The sequence below is a fragment of the Myotis myotis genome, unplaced genomic scaffold (assembly GCF_014108235.1).
Source record: "Myotis myotis isolate mMyoMyo1 unplaced genomic scaffold, mMyoMyo1.p scaffold_m19_p_4, whole genome shotgun sequence".
Lineage (NCBI taxonomy): Eukaryota > Metazoa > Chordata > Mammalia > Chiroptera > Vespertilionidae > Myotis > Myotis myotis.
This window is the reverse complement of record NW_023416346.1, coordinates 115,072,482-115,091,893: the sequence shown is the minus strand read 5'-3', so window position 1 is coordinate 115,091,893 and position 19,412 is coordinate 115,072,482. Positions and strand designations below refer to the sequence as shown.

At 39.5% G+C, this 19,412-nt stretch overlaps 1 pseudogene; it reads left to right on the top strand.

The window, feature by feature from the left end:
• The first annotated feature begins 1,512 nt into the window (after window positions 1–1,512).
• LOC118653601 lies at window positions 1,513–9,209 on the top strand (annotated as a pseudogene).
• Window positions 9,210–19,412: the final 10,203 nt, after the last annotated feature.

The window sequence follows — 19,412 nt, the reverse complement described above, 5'->3', positions numbered from 1 at the left end:
AGCTCCATACAAAAGAGTCCCCCCCTTCTGCCCAGCACTCCAGTCCCCATGGTTGGAGGTTTGGAGGCTGCAAAAGGTCAGCATGGTTTCCAGACTGTCCTCTCAGGTTCCATCTGTTCCTTACAGATTCCAGTCTTTCTCTGCTTCCCCACTTCTCATCCCTCTCTTCTCCCTGAATGCTATGCTGACCTCAGGCTCCAGCACCTGAAGCAAAGACAGAAGCCTCATGAAGGCTGCTTATGCGGATCCTGCAATCACATACCATCAGGTCCCTGTTACAATCCCCTTACACGCATATCACCTCCGGTGTTTCTGTTCCTCTGTTTGCCCCCTGAGGGAGGCAACCATCCCCCTGTAGTTTAGATTGAGTAAGGCACCAGACTGCTTAGGCAATTTGCCGTTTGGAAGAGTAAATTCCTCTTAAGAGAAACCTTTGACTTGATCAATATAAATGGACAGATGGATGAGTAGATATAGAGATAGATGGGTAGAGAGAGAAAGAGAGAGAATATGGAGTCAAATAACTCATTTGAAAAGTAAAATTATGATATTGGGTGAAAACCAAGCTGGTGGCATAGGTCCAGGAAAATGAAAGTAATGTTACCAGTTTAATTCATGTAAATATTGGTCTATTAGTATATGGGAGAGAGCAATAAATATCACAACAAACTTGCCATGAGATGGTGGGCAAAGCTAACAATTATATCACTTAAGCATGCAAAATTTCAAATTTAATTTTTCAACACCAATTATTTTCATTTCATAATGGAATTTCTATAAGACAGTTCTATGTAGACCTTTATGCAAAATTATAAGTGCGTCCTAATTATGCACAGTATTTAAAGCCATAGAGCTGTGGCAAATGCCAAACTATACTTTTAAAAAAGACATCTTCTGGCAGTCATTCCTTAAAAGACCACAGATGGACAAAAAACATATAAAGGAACCTAATTGCTAAATTGCAGGCCCCACAAAATTTAGTGAGTTCTGTTATTCCAACTGCAACCTTTAGCATTCCTCCTTTTACCCTGTGAGCCAAAAACATAACTCAAGAAATTTACAATAGATTGTATCTTAACCATCCTGTGATTAACATCAATGAACTTCCACTACCTTAATTTGTCTTGACTTCAGTATCTTCAGTAATAAAGAGAAGTTTAGATTTTTTACATTTGTTGTTAGCCTTATGGAGCACTTAATACATATTTCTCTAGTGGACAATGAGTTCAGAGATGGGTATATGAGAAGGAACTTACTACACTGGTCGCAAGCTGTGTTCTGGGGAGAATTGGGGAGTTTTGGATGTTTTCACTATAAGAGGGTTGGGAAGTTTCCTATCCTGGTGTTTTATACAAAGTACAATATTTATTCCCTGCACCCCGTAACTTTGGCAGCCTCTTTATCTCTAAGCCCATTATATAAGCAAACATCTATGGAAATTAGATACACATATACTAGCAAGTATATTCAAATGTAATGTCTCAATAATTCTTCATAAAAAAACACATTAAAATGGAGGACAGGAAACTGAAGTTCAGTGAAGGTAACTTTGCAACATCATTAGCTAAGAAGGTATAAATTAGAGGATCAAATTTAATTTGCAACTAAATTAATGCAGCATATAGTAGCACATAGCACGATTGTTTTGGTGCGTGGTAATTTGACTTAGGTGACAACAGAAATTGGGATCCCAAGTCTCAAGATTCTTTCATGATATTTTTCAAGTTTTAAATAATCTTTATTTGATATTATGCATAAACCACAGTAAAATCATGACATTTAAAAGTCACCTTTCACCTGTGAAGGTGGCAGTAGTCTCACTTTGGACTTCTGTCAGCTGTGTGACAGACATGTTAGTCACCCAAGTCCCCGAAATTGAATTGTAGGCCTCTGAGGGGAACAAACAACAACAATGAGCCAATAAAAAAAATTGCAAAATATGAAAACAATAAATTCTGGGGTAGGGATAGTACCTCTAGCTTTAGCTACACATTGATTTGGATGACATTGACTGCAAAGATTTTTGCTAGAGGAGGGACCAAAATTTTGCCACCCTGAAGCTGCTTTGCAGATTATTAATTTATGTTTTTATCCTCACCTGAGGATATTTTTCCATTGATTTTTAGAGAGAGTGGAAAAGAGAGGGAAAGACAGAGAGAAACATTGATGTGAGAGAAACACATTTATTTGTTGCCTCCCGCACAAGCCCCGGCCAGGGCCTGGGCTGGGGAGGAGCCTGCAACTGAGTTACATGCCCTTGACCAGAATCGAACCAGGGACCTTTCAGTGTGCAGGCCGATGCTCTATCCTCTGAACCAAACGACCTAGAGCAGAATATTAATTTTTTACAATAAATTATTATTGATTTCAGAGAGGAAGGGAGAGAGAGAGAGAGAGAGAGAGAGAGAGAAACATCAATGATGAGAGAGAATCATTGATCGGCTGCCTCCTGCAAGCCCCACACTGGGGATCTGGCATATAACCAGAGCATGTGCCCTGACTGGGAACCGAACCGTTACCTCATGGTTCATAGGTCAACACTCAATCACTGAGCCATGCTGGCTGGTCTGGAATATTAATTTTAAGCAGTTTATTAAGAAACAAGAGTCAGAAAGAATCTTTGACATGCCCCCCCCCCCCTTTTCTGCCCAAGAGATTCAGAGAAACCTGCTTCAGGATAGAGTTTAGCATTTCCCCTTAGCCTATTTTGCACTAAATATGGTAAACAAGAGGGCTTCAGGAAGGTGCCTGTTAGCTAGATATCCTGTGTCCTGCTGTTTCTGAATATCCTAGCAAGGATTTGTCTGCCCTGCGGGTTCCCCTCTTCCTCAGCTACCTAAATATCACCCGTTCTCTCTCTGAAATATATTACCCCTTTCTCCTTTTGCCAAAAATGTCTTATATACCCAATGTTGCCTCACACATCTACAGCTGTCAGTGGGGAGGTTGGGTGGGTGGCTGGGTAAAAAAGGTGAAGGGATTAAGCAAAAAGAAAAAAATACTCATAGACCAGCCAGTGTGGCTCAGTGGTTGAGCATTGATTTATGAACCAGGAGGTCATGGTTCGATTCCTGGTCAGGGCACATGCCCGGATTGTGGGCTTGATCCCCAGTGTGGGGCCTGCAGGAGGCAGCTGATCAACGATTCTCTCTCATCATTGATGTTTCTGTCTCTTTCTCCCTCTCCCCTTTTCTCTGAAATCAATAAAAATATTTAAAAAAAAAATCATAGACACAGACAACAGTATGGGGATATCCAGAGGCAAGGAGGGTGAGAGGAGGTAGAAGAGGGTAAATGGGGGATAAATGGTGATAGAAGGAAACTTGACTTGGGGTTGTGAACCCACAATATAATACACAGATGATGTATTATAGAATTGCAGAGCTGAAATCTATATAATTTTATTAGCCAATGCCACCTGAATAAGTTCAAAAACATTTAAAAAACAAAACAAAACAAAAAAAACAGATGAGATTTTCCCTTCAGTTTTGTTCTGTATTCTTAAGAGCTGGGCTTGTGACCAGTGAAAATATTTTCTCTGGTCTCCACCTTCTGGAAGGTGTGTTACTGGGGTGCACCTGGTGGCCAGTCAAATAGAGGGAAGTTTCAAGTGTCTCTTTGTCTGGCTCCCAGGGGAGTCTGTCATAAGGGGACCCAGACCATAGGGGCCTTTGTCATCTAAACCTTCCTTACTTGTTAGTGCTAAAAAAATCCCATTACATTAACGCCTGCCCAGTGCCGCAAATTAGCGTCATTGTGGCTGGAGTCATTTCACATTTTGTGGTAGACGAGAGACACAGTATGTACCTATAACGTCCTAGTCATCTGTGTAAGGAAGGTCTATGCTTTCTCTGATGTTTCTGGAAGTGAACTTTTGGATCTATGAGGGATGCATCTTTTGCATTGTCTTTGTGGAAACGTTTTGCTTCTTTAATTAAGTTGTAAAGGTGTATTGATTAAGAAGCTACAAAATCCTACTGTCACTGGCCAGACAGTGGCTGTTTTGAATTGAACAAAATTTCTAAAATGAAAAACTTTAGAGAGCTCTCATATTGTTTTTATAACCAGCCATTAAGACACCTTTAATAAGCCAGGCCAGCGTGGTTCAGTGGTTGAACGTCTACCTATGAACCAGAGGTCACGGTTAGATTCCTCGTCAGGGCACGTGCCTGGGTTGCAGTCTTGATCTCTGGTGTGGGGTGTGCAGGAGGCATCTGATCAATGATTCTCTCTCATCATCGATGTTTCTATCTCTCTCACTCCCTCTCCCTTTCTCTCTAAAATCAATAAAAATATATATAGTTTAAAAAGACACCTTTAATAAGATGGAAGGACAGAAATTAGAACAAAAATCAACATCCTGCTTACCTTTAGGCATTTGCAGATATTGTGAAAAATATAAACATTGGAAGTACAAATAGTCCTGCACTTAAAAAAAAAATAGATACCCAGAACTATAGGTAGTCTTAAGACTTTTAAGTTTGTGATTTAGATTTTTGGGTCTTACAGATATTAATTGGGTTAATTAACCAGATAATTTTAAGAAAAGGCAGAAGGGATAACCAGTACATTTCCTAACAAGGTATGAATTTTAAAAGATTGCCCTAACCGGTTTGTCTCAGTGGATAGAGCATCGGCCTGCGGACTGAAAGGTCCCAGGTTCGATTCTGGTCAAGGGCATGTACCTTGGTTGCGGGAACATCCCCAGTGGGAGGTGTTTAGGAGGCGGCTGATTGATGTTTCTCTCTCATCGATGTTTATAACTCTATCCCTCTTCCTTCCTCTCTGTAACAAATTAATAAAATATATATAAAATAAAAAGTTAATAAGATATAAGATTTATGAGAATTGGTATATTTAAAAATCTTTTCAAGGATTTATTAACTGATCAAAAATTTGACAAATTGGAAGCTGATTTTTCAAAGTCTAATAGGAATATTTTGAAAGTCTCAAGAGGTCTTCCTGCCAGGTAATCAGAAATGTAAGCTGAGCCTGCTCCAGTGTGAGACTGAGTTGACTGAAGAAAAAAAACTGCCACTTTTAAAAAAACACAAGTGGTTAATGTCTCCCATGCCTGACACTTCCTCTCATCCTTAAAAGTTGTGAAGGGCAAATGAAAAATCTTGTGTTTTGCCCAGCCGGTGTGGCTCAGTGATCGAGTGTCAACTTATGAACCAGGAGGTCAAGATTTGATTCCAGGTCGGAGCACATGCCCAGGTTGTGGGCTCGATCCCCAGTGTGGGGTGTGCAGGAGGGAGCCGATCAATGATTCTCTCTCATCATTTATGTTTCTATTTCTCTCTCCCTCTCCCTTGCTCTCTGAAATCAATAAAAATATATATTTTTTAAAAATATTGTGTCTTCTCTACAATTACCAGTGATTTTGTTTTATGTTTTGATCTATTTGTGATATATGTGTGTGTGTGTGTGTTTGTGTGTGTGTGTGTGTGTGTGTGTATTTTCTGCCTCTAGATGGTATTACTATTAATTTATAATATTTTATTGGCTTAAATGAATTAAATGTTAATATAAATTAAGAAATTGAAACTATCCCCAATATTTTTTCAGGGTCTTGTAATCTATGAAAATATTTGCTTCCAATGCAGGTTTAAGTTTTGTTGATGTCTTTTAGAGTCATTAAGATTAATTATATATGTTTGTTTTACCAGCAGTTACAAAATAAGTTCACATTATCTCTGTTACAAAATTTGGTAAAAAAATAGCTTGGGTAATAATTGACTTTGAAATCTCTTAGTGTTACTAAGAATTAATAACTAAGTAAAACTAAAATAAAGGGCTTTGATAAAACCTTTTAGTAATAATTTTGATATATATGTATATATCATATATATCATATCTATCATATATATGATATATATACATATACATATACATATACATATACATATACATATACATATACATATACATATACATATACATATATATATATATATGTATATATATATATATATATATATATATATATATATGTATATATATATCTCCTAAACATAGTTTTCTAAAATCTGCTGGTAACTCGAATCTTTATAGTGTTCTTAAGTTAAATGATCTAAGTGTACCTACTTTTGGCTTATTTTTTTTTTAAATATATTGATTTCAAAGAGAGGAAGGGAGAGAGAGATTGAAACATCAATGATGAGAGAGAATCATTGATTGGCTGCCTCCTGCATGCCCCCTTCTGGGGATCAAGCTGACAACCCGGGCATGTGTCCTTGACTGGAATCGAACCCGGATTCTTCATTCCACAGGCCAATGCTCTATCCATTGAGCCAAACCAGCTAGGGCTACTTTTGACTTCTTATTATAGAGAACGTAGAAAATAAATTTGGGTCAGTTAATGATATATCTTTTATTTTATTAAATATGTTTATAAAATTGTGAATATATTTGTCAATAAAAAGTCTGTTTTTAGAAGTAATGAAATTTATTCATAAATTTGCCAACCCAAAGAATGTTAATTATTTACTTTTTAGTTGTCACTAGACAATAAGGTTTGTAAAGGTTAAAATTCCAATTTAGTTGGAAAGAAATTATGTTTTTTGGTAATGGAATGTATAAGGTATGGAAATAAATTTTTTTGAGGAAACTTAAAGAAAGTAGGTTGTTCTAAAGCTGATGTATTTTGCATGATTTAAGAGAGGAAAACTATAAGGGATGAAAACAGTTGTAGGTTTATGAAGAGAAATCTTGAGAAGAAATTTTATATATGGGTAATTTAAATAAAATTGGAATAAATTTAATTAAGTAAATGAATTTAAATATCAAATGTAAGCTGATGCAAAATCAGAGTTTGGTTCTTTTAGAGGGACAAAATTTTTCTTCTGAATTATTCTTCTGCTCCAAATATAAAATTCTTTTTTTACCTACAAAACAAAGGTTCTATTTTATTAAAATATTTCTGTCATATTGTCTTAATCAATTCCCTGATTACCTAAGAAAATAATCCTCTCAGTCCTAAGAACTAAAATTTTGCTAACTCATGTTTGTTTAATATTTTAGATTGTCACTTTGAGTAAGTGAATAATTTAATATTGTTTTATAAAAATATATGATCTTTGGGTCAAGTATGTTTTGTTTTTTAAAAATATATTTTTTTATTGATTTCAGAGAGGAAGGAAGAGGTAGAAAGAGATAGAAACATCAATAATGAGAGAGAATCATTGAGGTCTGCTGATAATATTTATTTGTGATACAAAACCAAAAGGTTGCCCTTCCAATATTCCAACTCCATCAGTCTTGCCAAGGAAAATCAGGGCCAGAATAGAGTCAGTGTCCAGAGATCATGTGCCATATTAAAGTTTAGTTCAGTCCAATATTTGGCGAGCCCAGCTTGTGTTCCCAGCTACAATCCATTACTGTGCTGCACTATCCAGGCTCCTGCCTGGAGCCTGTATAGCTGTTGGGCAGGTGGCTGCTAGCACCACAGGGCTATAGAGAGAGAATATGTGAACACACAGGCGAGCATGACTCACCGAGAGAGAGAGAGAGAGAGAGAGAGAGAGAGAGAGAGAGAGTTTGTTTACTTGAAATTATGTATTCTCCAGCTTGGGAGAAACCAGAAGCTTATTCAAAGTAACTAATCAGCTTTCCAATCTTTTGTGGGTTTCTGATGGGATCCAACCTCTAGACCAGGGGGTGGGGAACCTTTTTTCAGCCAAGGGCCATTTTGATATTTATAACATCATTTGTGGGCCATACAAAATGATCAACTTAAAAATTAGCCTGCTGGCCGCCCGATAGAGCCTGAACCAGAGACCACAACTATTGAGGTTCCTGCGGGGTGCCTGCTCAGTGCAGGGGAACTTCCAGCTGCCCAACAGGTGGCCCCAGAAGCTGTCCCAGCGCTCGCCTGGCCCCAAGGACTTCCTCTCCTATGGCTCTGCAGCCCAGGCCTAGCGGCTACGCCTGAAACCCAGGGAGCTCTGGCAGCTGCTGGCGGAGGAGGAGCACGTGGAGCGCCTGGGCAGTTTGGTGGCCGCCGAATGGACCAAAAAAGGGGTTCGTGGAGTTGAAGACTCCTGCCGGTCAATGCTAGCAGACCATGGCTTTGCAGAGCAGGGCCGGCAGTGGTTGCACCCTAAAGAGGCGTTGTATTTGCTGGAGTGGGAAGCCTACCCATTACTGCTGACTGAGGACGCTGACTTGTCTGCAGTATCAGGTCTTCAGCCACCTGAAGAGATTGGGCTCTGTGGTTCCACGGTTCCAAACAAGCTCTATCCTGTCCCCTTACCAGAGGCAGCTAAACTGGGACAGCAATGCCCAGCGCTTGGAGGATGGGAATGGCAAAAGGAAGAGGAGGAGCTCCAGCTCTCGGTCCATTAATAAGAAGCCCAAGACCCTGGAGAACCCCCTACAGGGAGTGTGGATGGGACACCCCAGAGCCTGGCAACCTATATCCCACCTCCCCACAACCACAACAGCTGAAACCCCAGGAGTCCAGCCCTGTAGAGGGCCAGGCGGGCCTCTTTCAGCCTTTGGGTTCCCTGGAGCCCTGCCCTGGCCTGGCCAGGGAGGTGGTGGGATGCAACCAGGAAAGTGGCAAAGTGGAGAATGGGGTGAGCAGATCTCCTTCCCCAATATGGCTGCAGACAGTCACCACACCCTCCTGTTTACCCAGCCCCAGAGCTGCTCCAGGCCAAGGTCGCAGGGCGGGAGACAGACGCTGAGCCCTGGTGCCAGCTGAAGGACAAGCTCTCCAGACGCGAACAGGAGGATGTGAACTTGGATCCCTAGGTGCAGCGCTGCTCCAGCTGGCAGGGGTACAAACAACTGCTGAAGAGCCCCAGAGCCACCCCCAACACCTGGGGGGCCAGCCTGTCACTCCTTTGCTGAGTCCCAGCCAGGCAGACTCCCCAACCGCAGTCCTTCAATCTATCTCTGTGCTGCAGATAAACACACCTCGCTGATGGAGGTGCCCAGCTGCCGGAGAAGTCCGGAGGTTTGGAGATCAGCTTTGATATTTACTAGGCTGACACTGTGGCCACGTTCCGAAAGAATAACCCTGGCAAGCCCTACGCCTGGATGTGCATCAGTGGATTTGATGAGACAGTCCCAGACCTCTGCACCCTCAAGCCGTTGTCTACCAGAGAGGGGCTGTGCCTCTCATATTTGCCCTGGTGGATCATTGAGACATCTCCTTCTACAGCTTCAGGGACTTCACACTGCCCAGGGATTCTGGACACTGACCAGTTCTGGCAGGGCCTGGGGCCTGCTTAGGGGGCTTGGAGGGGCTTGGTTTGTCTACTCTCAGGGACCATCTCAGCTGCCTCCTACACCCTTGTAGCTGCAGACACTAGTGTGGACCTTGGCCCTGGGTATCTGATGCTTGCAGAAGAGCCACGCTGAGCCCTACTCCCCCTCCCCCCCGCCTCCCCCTACCTGGCTGCTGCAGCGCTTCCAAACCCCAGGACTGCCTCCGCTGCCTTGCAGCGATGTCCATGGTGGAACTCAACACTAGATTCAAGAGACCCAGTGAGGTGGGGCAGAAGAGAGGACTCTGTGCCTTTAAACAAGAGGGTGCCTGCTTCATGTGATAAAGCCATAGCCATTAAAAAAATATATCCTTTTTCTTCAAAAAAAAATTAGCCTGCTATATTTGGTCAAACATTTAATTAACTCACCCCTAATGCCTTGGCAGGGCCAAACCAAATGATTTCATGGGCCTTATTTGGCCCATAGGTCAGACGTTCCCCACCCCTGCCCTGGACAATGATCTTTTACCCAGGTTAGACTATGGGCCAACACCTACCCCTGCACCATTTTTACTTTATTGTGCATGTGCTTAACCATCCCCTCTTTTGTTCTATCCCTTCCCCCAGTGATCTGTGCAGAATGGACTGGTGGTTCCCTGGGGGGAGTGTGAATCTGTAGCTTCCTAGTGAAGCAAACAGGCTCAGTGTTCCATTCCCTTTGCATTCTTTCCCTCAATATCTAGCTGACTATGATGACATAAGGAAACATTTTCTTATCCTGGCAATGGCTTTGGGTTAAGGACACCCTGAATATGTAAGATTTGTTTTCTCTCTCTTCTAATAAAAAACAACTTTTAAGCTAAGTAGGCCTTTTTGATATCCTGAAGTTACAGGGGAAGTTTTGTCAAATAAAGAAGTAATAATTATGTTCTATTCGTATACATATATTTTTATCATTAAAGTGGATGTTCCAGATAATATGTGAAAATCTCCAAGAGTCTACAAAGGTATGATATATTTACATTGTAATTCTAATTGTTATCTTGGAATATTACATTTTAGAAGAGCAAAATGTTTTGTTAATTGCATTATAATCAGATCTATAATTATATCATTTTAAGTTTTGTCATTTATACAGACCTTGTTTTATTTTAATGCTTTTGCAAATATTTTTCATCTTAAAGATTCAGAGAAAGGACTCTGACTTATTATAAATTACATGTTTCTGAAGATAAATATCCAGATCATATCTTTGAACTGGATGCAGATTAATAGAACTCTAAGAAATGACTGGATTTATGGAAATACTGGCAAATAATCAAGAACTGTTTATATGGGACTGAATGAACTGAGAATAATAATTTCAAAATTTTATTCTCTTTTTTCATTTTTTCTCTCGCCTCTTTATTTTTTTATTTTATTTTACTTTTTAAAAATAATTATTGCCCTAACCGATTTGGCTCACTGGATAGAGCGTCGGCCTGCGGACTGAAGGGTCCCGGGTTCAATTCCGGTCAAGGGCATGTACCTTGGTTGCAGGCACATCCCCAGTAGGGGGTGTGCAGGAGGCAGCTGATGGATGCTTCTCTCTCATCGATGTTTCTAACTCTCTATCCCTCTCCCTTCCTCTCTGTAAAAAATCAATAAAATATATTTAAAAAAATAATTATTGTTGAAAGTATTACATATGTCCTCCTTTCCCCCCCTATTGACTCCTTCCAGCCTGACCCTGCCCCCCACCCCAGGCCTTCACCATCCTATTGTCTATGTCCATGGGTTATGCATATATGCATATAAGGTCTTTGGTTGATTAGCTCCCACCAGTCACCCTCCCTCACCTTCCCTTTGAGATTTCACACTCAGTTCCATGCTTCCATTGTCTCTGGATCTACTCCATTCATCAGCTTATTTTGCTACTTAGATCCCACATATGAGTGTGATCATGTGACACTTGCCTTTCTCTGACTGACTTATTTCACTCAGCATGATACTCTACATGTCCCTCCATGCTTTCTCAAAGGGTAAGAGCTTCTACTTTTTTACTGCTGCATAGCATTCCATGATGTAAATGTACCACAGCTTTTTTATCTACTACTGATGGGCACTTGGGCTGATTCCAGATCTTAGCTATTGTAAATTGTGCTGCTATGAACATAGGGATGCATACATTCTTTCTGATTGCTGTTTCTGGTTTCTTGAAGTGGGATCACTGGGTCAGTTCCGTATTTAATTTTTTGAGGAAACTCTATACTGTTTTCCATAATAGTTGCACCAGTCTGCATTCCCACCAGCAGTGCACTAGTGTTCCCTTTTCTCCACACCCTCATCTGCACTTGTCATTTGTTGATGGTAGCCATTCTGACAGGTGTAAGGTGATACCTCATTGACATTTTAATTTGAATCTCTCTGATGATCAGTGACTTTGAGCATTTTTTCATATGTCTCTTGGCCATATGTATATCCTCTTTGGAGAAGTGTCTATTTAGGTCCTTTGTGCATTTTTAAATTGGGCTGTTTGTCTTCCTTTTGTTAAGTTGTATGAGTTCCTTATATATTTTGGATAGTAACCCTTTATCAGATGTATCATTGTCAAATATGTTCTCCCATACAGTGGGCTTTCTTTTCGTTTGGTTAATGGTTTCTTTTGCTGTGTAGAAGCTTTTTATTTTGATGTAGTCTCATTTGTTTATTTTCTCCTTAGTTTCCTTTGCCTTAGGCGATGTATCTGTAAACATATTGCTATGGGAGATGTCTGAGATTTTGCTGCCTGTGGTTTCTTCTAGGATTTTTGTGGTTTCACAACTTACATTTAAGTCTTTCATCCACTTTGAGTTTATTCTTGTGTGTGATGTAAGTTGGTGGTCTAGTTTCATTTTTTTGCATGTGTCTGTCAATTTTCCCAACACCATTTATTGAAGAGACTCTCTTGACTTCATTGTATGCTCTTGCCTCCTTTGTCAAATATTAATATAGTATAATGGCTTGGGTCGATTTCTGGGTTCTCTGTTCTGTTCCATTGATCTATATGCCTGTTCTTGTGCCAGTACAAGGCTGTTTTGATTATGGTGGCTTTGTAGTTTAACTTGAAATCTGGCATTGTGATTCCTCCAACTTTGTTTTTCTTTCTGAAGATTGCTGCAGCTATTCAGCATCTTTTTTGATTCCAATTAAAATTTTTGAGTATATGTTCAAGCTCTGTAAAATATGCCATTGGTATTTTAATAGGAACTGCATTGAATCTGTAGATTGCCTTTGGGCAGTGTGGGCATTTTAATGATGTTGATCCTACCAATCCATGAACATGGTATATTATTCCACTTGTTTATATCTCTTTCTATTTCTTTTTTCAACTTCCTGTAGCTTTCTGAATATAGGTCTTTTGCCTCCTTGGTTAAGTTTATTCCTAAGTATCTTAATTTTTGGTTGCAATGGTAAATGGGATTGTTTGTTTAGTTTATCTTTCTAAGAATTCATTATTGGTGCATAAAAAGACATTGATTTTTGGGTGTTGATTTTGTATCCTGCTACATTGCCAAATTCATTTATTAAATCTAGTAGTTTTTGGGTGGAGTCTTTAGGGTTTTCTATGTACAATATTATGTCATCCAGGAATAATGAGAGTTTTACTTCTTTCTTTCTAATTTGGATGCCTTTTATTTCTTCTTCTTGTCTGATTGCTGTGGCTAGGACTTCCAGTATTATGTTGAATAAGAGTGGTGAAAGCAGACATCCCTGTATTATTCCTGTTCTTAAGGGAAATGGTTTTAGTTTTTGCCCACTAAGTATAATGTTTGCTGTAGGCTTGTCATATATGGCCTTTATCATGTTGAGATATGCTCCCTCTATTCCCACTTGGCTGAGATTTTTTATCAAAAATGGGTGTTAGGCCCTGGCTGGTTTGGCTCAGTGGATAGTGTCATCCTGGGGACTGAAGGGTTCCAGGTTTGATTCCAGTCAAGGGAACATGCCTAGGTTGCAGGCTCGGTCCCCTGTAGGGGGCATGCAGGAGGCAGCCAATCAATGATTTTCATCATTGATGTTTCAATCTCTCTCTCCCTCTTACTTCCTCTCTGAAATCAATAAAAATATATTTTTTTTAAAAAAATGGGTGTTGGATTTTTGTTGAATGCTTTTTCTGCATCTATTGATATGATTATGTGATATTTGTCTCTCAATTTGTTTATGTGATGTATCACGTTTATTGATTTGCTAATATTGTACCAGCCTTGCATCCCTGGAATAAATCCCACTTGGTCACGGAGTATGATCTTTTTAACATATTGCTGGATCCAATTTGCTAATATTTTGTTGAGGATTTTAGCTTCTATGTTCATCAGAGATATTGGCCTGTAATTCTCTTTCTTTGTAGTGTCTATATCTGGTTTTGGAATTAGGATTATGCTCGCCTCATAAAAAGACTTTAGAAGTGTTCCTTCCTCTTGGATTTTTTTTAAAATATATTTTATTGATTTTTTACAGAGAGGAAGGGAGAGGGATAGAGAGTTAGAAACATCGATGAGAGAGAAACATTGATCAGCTGCCTCCTGCACACCCACCAACTGGGGATGTACCCGCAACCAAGGTACATGCCCCTGACCGGAATCGAACCTGGGACCCTTGAGTCCGCAGGCCGATGCTCTATCCACTGATCCAAACCAGTTAGGGTTCCTCTTGGATTTTTTGAAACAGTTTGAGGAGTATAGGTGTTTTTCTTTGAATGTTTGGTCAAACTACCCTGTGAAGCCGTCCAGACCTGGGTTTTTGTTTGCTGGGAGGTTTTTTTGTTTGTTTGTTTGCTTGCTTTTATTACTGCTTCTATTTCATCAGTTGTTATTGGCCTATTCAGGTTTTCTAAGTCCTCCTGATTCAGTTTTGGGAGATTGTATTTTTCTAGGAATTTTTCCATTTCATCCACATTGTCCAGTTTGTTGGCATATAGTTGTTCATAGTACTTTTTCTTTTACAATCCTTTGTATTTCTGTGGTGTCAGAGGTTACTTCTCCACTTTTGTTTCTGATTTTATTTATTTGGATCCTATCTCTTTGTTTCTTGATGAGTCTGGCTAACGGTTCATCAATTTTGTTTATCCTTTCAAAGAACAAGCTCTTGGTTTCACTGATTTTTTGTATTATTTTTTTAATTCTCTATGTTATTTATTTCTGCTCTAATCTTTATTTCCTTCCTTCTACTTACTCTGGGCTTTTCTTGTTGTTTTCTTTCTAGTTCTGTAAGTTCTAGGGTTAAATAGGTAATTGTTGATTTTTCTTTTATTGTTTTTTTTTTTTTTTTTTTGAGGGATGCCTGTAGTGCTATGAACTTCTCTTTTAAGACTGCTTTTGTTGCGTCCCAGAGATTTGAGGTTGTGTGTTCATTTTCATTTGTTTCCAGGACATTTTTATTTATTTCTTGGTCTCATTGGTAACCCATTCATCCTATATAATAAAGAGCTAATATGCTAATTAGACCAAATAGTAGAACAACCATGTGGAAGACCTTCCGGACGACCTTCCAGGTGAAGCCGGGGCTGCAAGGGCCAGCCAAGGCAGCCAAGGTTTCGAGGGCTGAGCCTCTTGCATGAATTTTGTGCATCAGGATTCTTGTTGTTTAATAGCATGTTATTTAGCCTCCATGTGTTTGAATGTTTGGGGTGTTTTTACTGTAGTTGATTTTTAATTTCATTCCACTGTGACCTGCGAAGATACTTGATATAATTTCAATCTTCTTGAACCTGTAGAGACTTTTTTGTGTCCTAACATGTGGTCTATCATTATGAATAATCCAAGTGGACTTGAGAAGAATGTATATTCTGTTGCTTTGGGGTGAAATGTTCTAAAAATGTCAACTAAATCCATCTTATCCAGTGTTTCCTTTAGAGTCACTGTTTCCTTATTAAGTTTTTGTCTGGAAGATCTACCCAGTGAAGTCATTGGGGTGTTAAAATCTCCTACTATATGATTGTATTGTTGTCAATCTCTCTGTTAAAGAACTCTAGAAGTTTTTTTTTTTTTTAAACATATTTAGGTGTTCCTATATTAGGTGTATATGTTTACTAGGTTTATATCCTCTTGTTGGATTGATCCTTTCAGTATTATGTTGTCTCTTGTGATTGCCTTCATTTTGAAATCTAAATTGTCAGATATGAGTATTGCTACTCCAGGTTTTTTCTTTCTTTTACATTTGCATGGACAATTTTTTTTTCCATCCCTTCACTGTCATCCTGTGTGTGTCTTTTGTTCTGAGGTGGGTCTCTTGTAGACAGCATATAGTTGGTCATGTTTTTGTATCCATTCAGCTACCCTATGCCTTTTGATTGGAGCATTTAATCCATTTACATTTAGGGTTATTATTTATAGGTACTTATTTATTGCCATTTTAATTCTGTATTCCTAGGTTTCTCTCTCTGTTTCTTCTTATCATTACAGCAGTCCTTTTAGCATTTCTTGTAATGCTGGCTTGGTGGTGATATACTCCTTTAGTCTTTTTTGGTCCAGGAAGCTCTTTATTTGGCCATCTATTTTGAATGACAGCCTTGCTGGATATAGTAATCTTGGTCTCAGATCCTTGCTTTCCATTACCTTGAGTACGTCATGCCATTCCCTTCTGGCCTGTAGAGTTTCTGATGAGAAATCAGGTGTCAGCCTTATTGGAACTCTTTTGTAGGTAACAGTGTTCTTTTCTCTAGCTGCCTTTAAGATTCTCTTTTTGTCTTTAATTTTTGGCATTATAATTATGATATGTCTGGGTGTGGGTCTGTTTGAGTTCTTCTTGCTTAGGGTTCTCTGTGCCTCCTGAACTTGTGTGACTTTTTCCTTTACCAGGTTAATAAAGTTTTCTGCCATTATTTTTTCAAACATGCTCCCTTTCTGTCTCTTCTGGCACACCTGCTATTCTAATATTGTTATGTTTCATGTTGTCCCACAGCTCCCTTAAACTGTCCTCCTGTTTTTTAATTGTTTTTTTTTCTTTCTCTGATTGAGTGATTTGTTTTCAACTCTGTCTTCTAATTTACTGACTTGATCCTCAGTTTCTCCTAATCTGCTATCATTCCTTCCAATGTGTTCTTTATTTGTCCTATGTCATTCTTTATTTCTGTTTTCATAGTTACTATATCTTTTCTCATATCTGAACTCTGTTTTAGATAAATTTCTTATCTCTGCTTCATTTATCTCTTTTTCTGGACAATTATCTTGTTCTTTCATTTGGGGGTTGCTCCTTTGTCTCCTAATTTTGGCTGCCTGTTTGGATTAATTACTATGTATTAGGTAGATCCTCTATATCTCTCAGTTTCTAGTGCTGGACTATGTCAAATGATGCTTTTGACTGAATCAGGCAAAGACTCAAAGCCTCCAGAGACCACCTGCCTACAGACTGATATTATTCCTCTTGAATTTCCCCTAGGCCCATGGTTGGCAAACTGTGGCTCGCGAGCCACATGCGGCTCTTTGGCCCCTTGAGTGTGGCTCTTCCTAAGCCTTATGAGTACCCTAATTAAGTTAATAACAATGTACCTACCTATATAGTTTAAGTTTAAAAAATTTGGCTCTCAAAAGAAATTGTACTGTTGATATTTGGCTCTGTTGACTAATGAGTTTGCAGACCACTGCCCTAGCCAATCATCCTCAGGTGTGGCGAGAATTTTTTTTTTTCAACAGGGTGGGGCAGTTGCTTCTGCCTGGAAGCCAATTGTTAGTTTTAGTCTCTTAAGTAGCCTCAGTGCAAGGTGTTTTCCAATATGGTGGGTCAACAGTCCTCCCCCCAGACAAGGCAAATGTCTATGTGGGAAAGATGTCCTCCACTGTATGAGGGAATGTCTCAGCACAAGTAACCGGGGTGTCTGCCTTCTGAGCTCTAGCCCCTGAGTCCCCAATCCTGACTTCTGCTCACACAGCTCCAGTCTACTCTGCCCTCCCTCTGCTGAAGCACAAGGTGGATGGCTCCACAGGGAATTTTGTGTGTTAGCCCTTTAAGAGGGTGCCTGAATTTCCAGCCATTGCTCCCTGGCAGGGAGCAACCCCACTGCTTTTCACAGCCAGATGTTATGTGGCTACCCTTCTCTGGTGCGCTCTGCTGGGGGACCCAGCTTGGGGATTAGATCCCAGAGTTCTCAGTGGCAATACTCCACAGCTGAGATCTTTCTAGAACTTCAGTTGCTGTCTGTGGGTGCCTGGCAAGCCCTTCCTCACCTCTATCCCTCCTACGAGCCTCTATGTGGTCTCCACTTTCAGTCCTCAGGTATCACGGTCCTCTCCAGTGAGTCTTCCATTGATTATTCAGGAAGTTTTTCTGTATTTTAGTTGTAATGCCAGTTTGTTCCTGGGAGCATTCCGTGCAGCATCCACTTACTCTGCCGCCATTTTTCTAGTCTAATTTTTTAAATATTTTTTGTTTTCCAGATATAAGTAAACTTGTTTTTCTTAGAGCAATTTGGTAAATTATACCTTTGTAAGCAATATTGAAGCATTTATGTCTTCTCCCTACCTGATTCCTCCATAATTTAGAAACACTTATTGAGTATTATTATTTTCATGGCAATGTTGTTGTTTGTATGAAATCAATAAGAATCTATTCTTTTTATATCAGGATACAGTTGGAAACTGGTTTTATTAAACAAGACTTCGGAATGTCATGTTTGAGAGAGACATGCATCAACTCTGGATGTCACCAGAAAGCTTTAAGAAATTAAGATGGATTTTGGAAGCTGATATAAGCTCCTTGGGAAAACAGCCTGGTATTCTTGCTTATTTTCATGGTTCACAGTAGCTTTCCAGGTAAGGAACAAAAATTGCTTTCGTGGGAGATAGCAAAGAAAGCATCTCAAGAACTTCAGGAATTTACCCAAACCTATTGGTATAGCAGGAAAATCCTGATGGCAGCTCTGTAGCTCAACTTCTTTGCCCTGAGAAGCTAATTAAAGTTCAATGTGGAGATTCCTTATGAGATTCAGCAAAGCAGATTTAAGAAAGCCTATATGATCAATTGTTATTCTTGTATTTATGTGAATAATCAAGTCAATTTATTGAAACTAGATTTATGCAGTAAATAGTCTTATTTTGACTATATTTTTTTAAAAAAATGAGGGTGGTTTTAGGGAGAGAAATTGTGTTTCCAGAGAATCTGTAATATGCAGTTGTAGATATTAGAATCCAGTTCATTGTCTTTCAGGTTTTGTTTTTTACCTCTAAATGTGAATGGATCCTGAATTTTTCTAGTTTCTTTAAATATTTGGTTATAATTCTTCAAACTAATGTTTAATTTTTCTCCAGTTCTTTGAGTTGGGAACTAAAAGGTTTTCCCCCCTGAGCCTTGCAATTGTAAATTGCAGCTAAATGACATGAGGTGAACTTGAGAAATCATCACTACAGCTCATTCTGAAACAATCTCAGAGACTGGCTTATGCTATGTAAGCCATGTAGAATTTTCCTGAGCACCTGATGACATCATTGGACATTCACCTGCAAACCAGGAGACTATCAGGTAGTCACTGCCTGCCTTCATTTCAGCAAAAGAAACTCAACAATTGAACTCAACAGTTGAACCGAACTGACTTATTCTTAGGACTGACTGATTAGATCAATGAAATATGGAGCAATCTAACAAGTTAGCTTCTGGAATGTGAAACTTTAAGTAATAAAGTTTTAAAGGCAAGGTTGAAGGGACCACCCTGAAGCTGCTTTGGGGGATATTGATTTTAAGCTGTTTATTAATCACAAAGGACTCAGAAAGAACCTTTGGCCCTAACCCCTCTCCTGCCAAACAGATTCAGGCAGAGAAATGTGCTTCAGGATAGAGATTTTAGGATGTCCTCTTGCCTTATTTTGAATTAAGTATGGTAAACAGCAGGGCTTCATGCAGGTGCCTGTTAGATAGATATAGCTTGTGTCCCATTGTTTCTGAGTGACCTAGCAAAGATTTGCCTGCCATGGGTGTTCCCCTCTTCCTCAGCTACCTGAAAATCAACCATTCTCACTTCTAATATCTAATAACCCATTTCCTCTCCCCGTTCTCCTTTGTCCAAAAATGTTTTAGATGCCAATGTTGCTTCACTGTCTCGGGGAATTTTCACACCTATGTGAATGCCCCATGTAGATGTAATAAGCTTTGATTTTCTCCTGTTAATCAGTCTCTGTTAATTTGGTCATTAGTCCAGTGTAGAAGAACTTAGAAGGTGGGGGGGGGACTATTAATATTTTTAGTCCC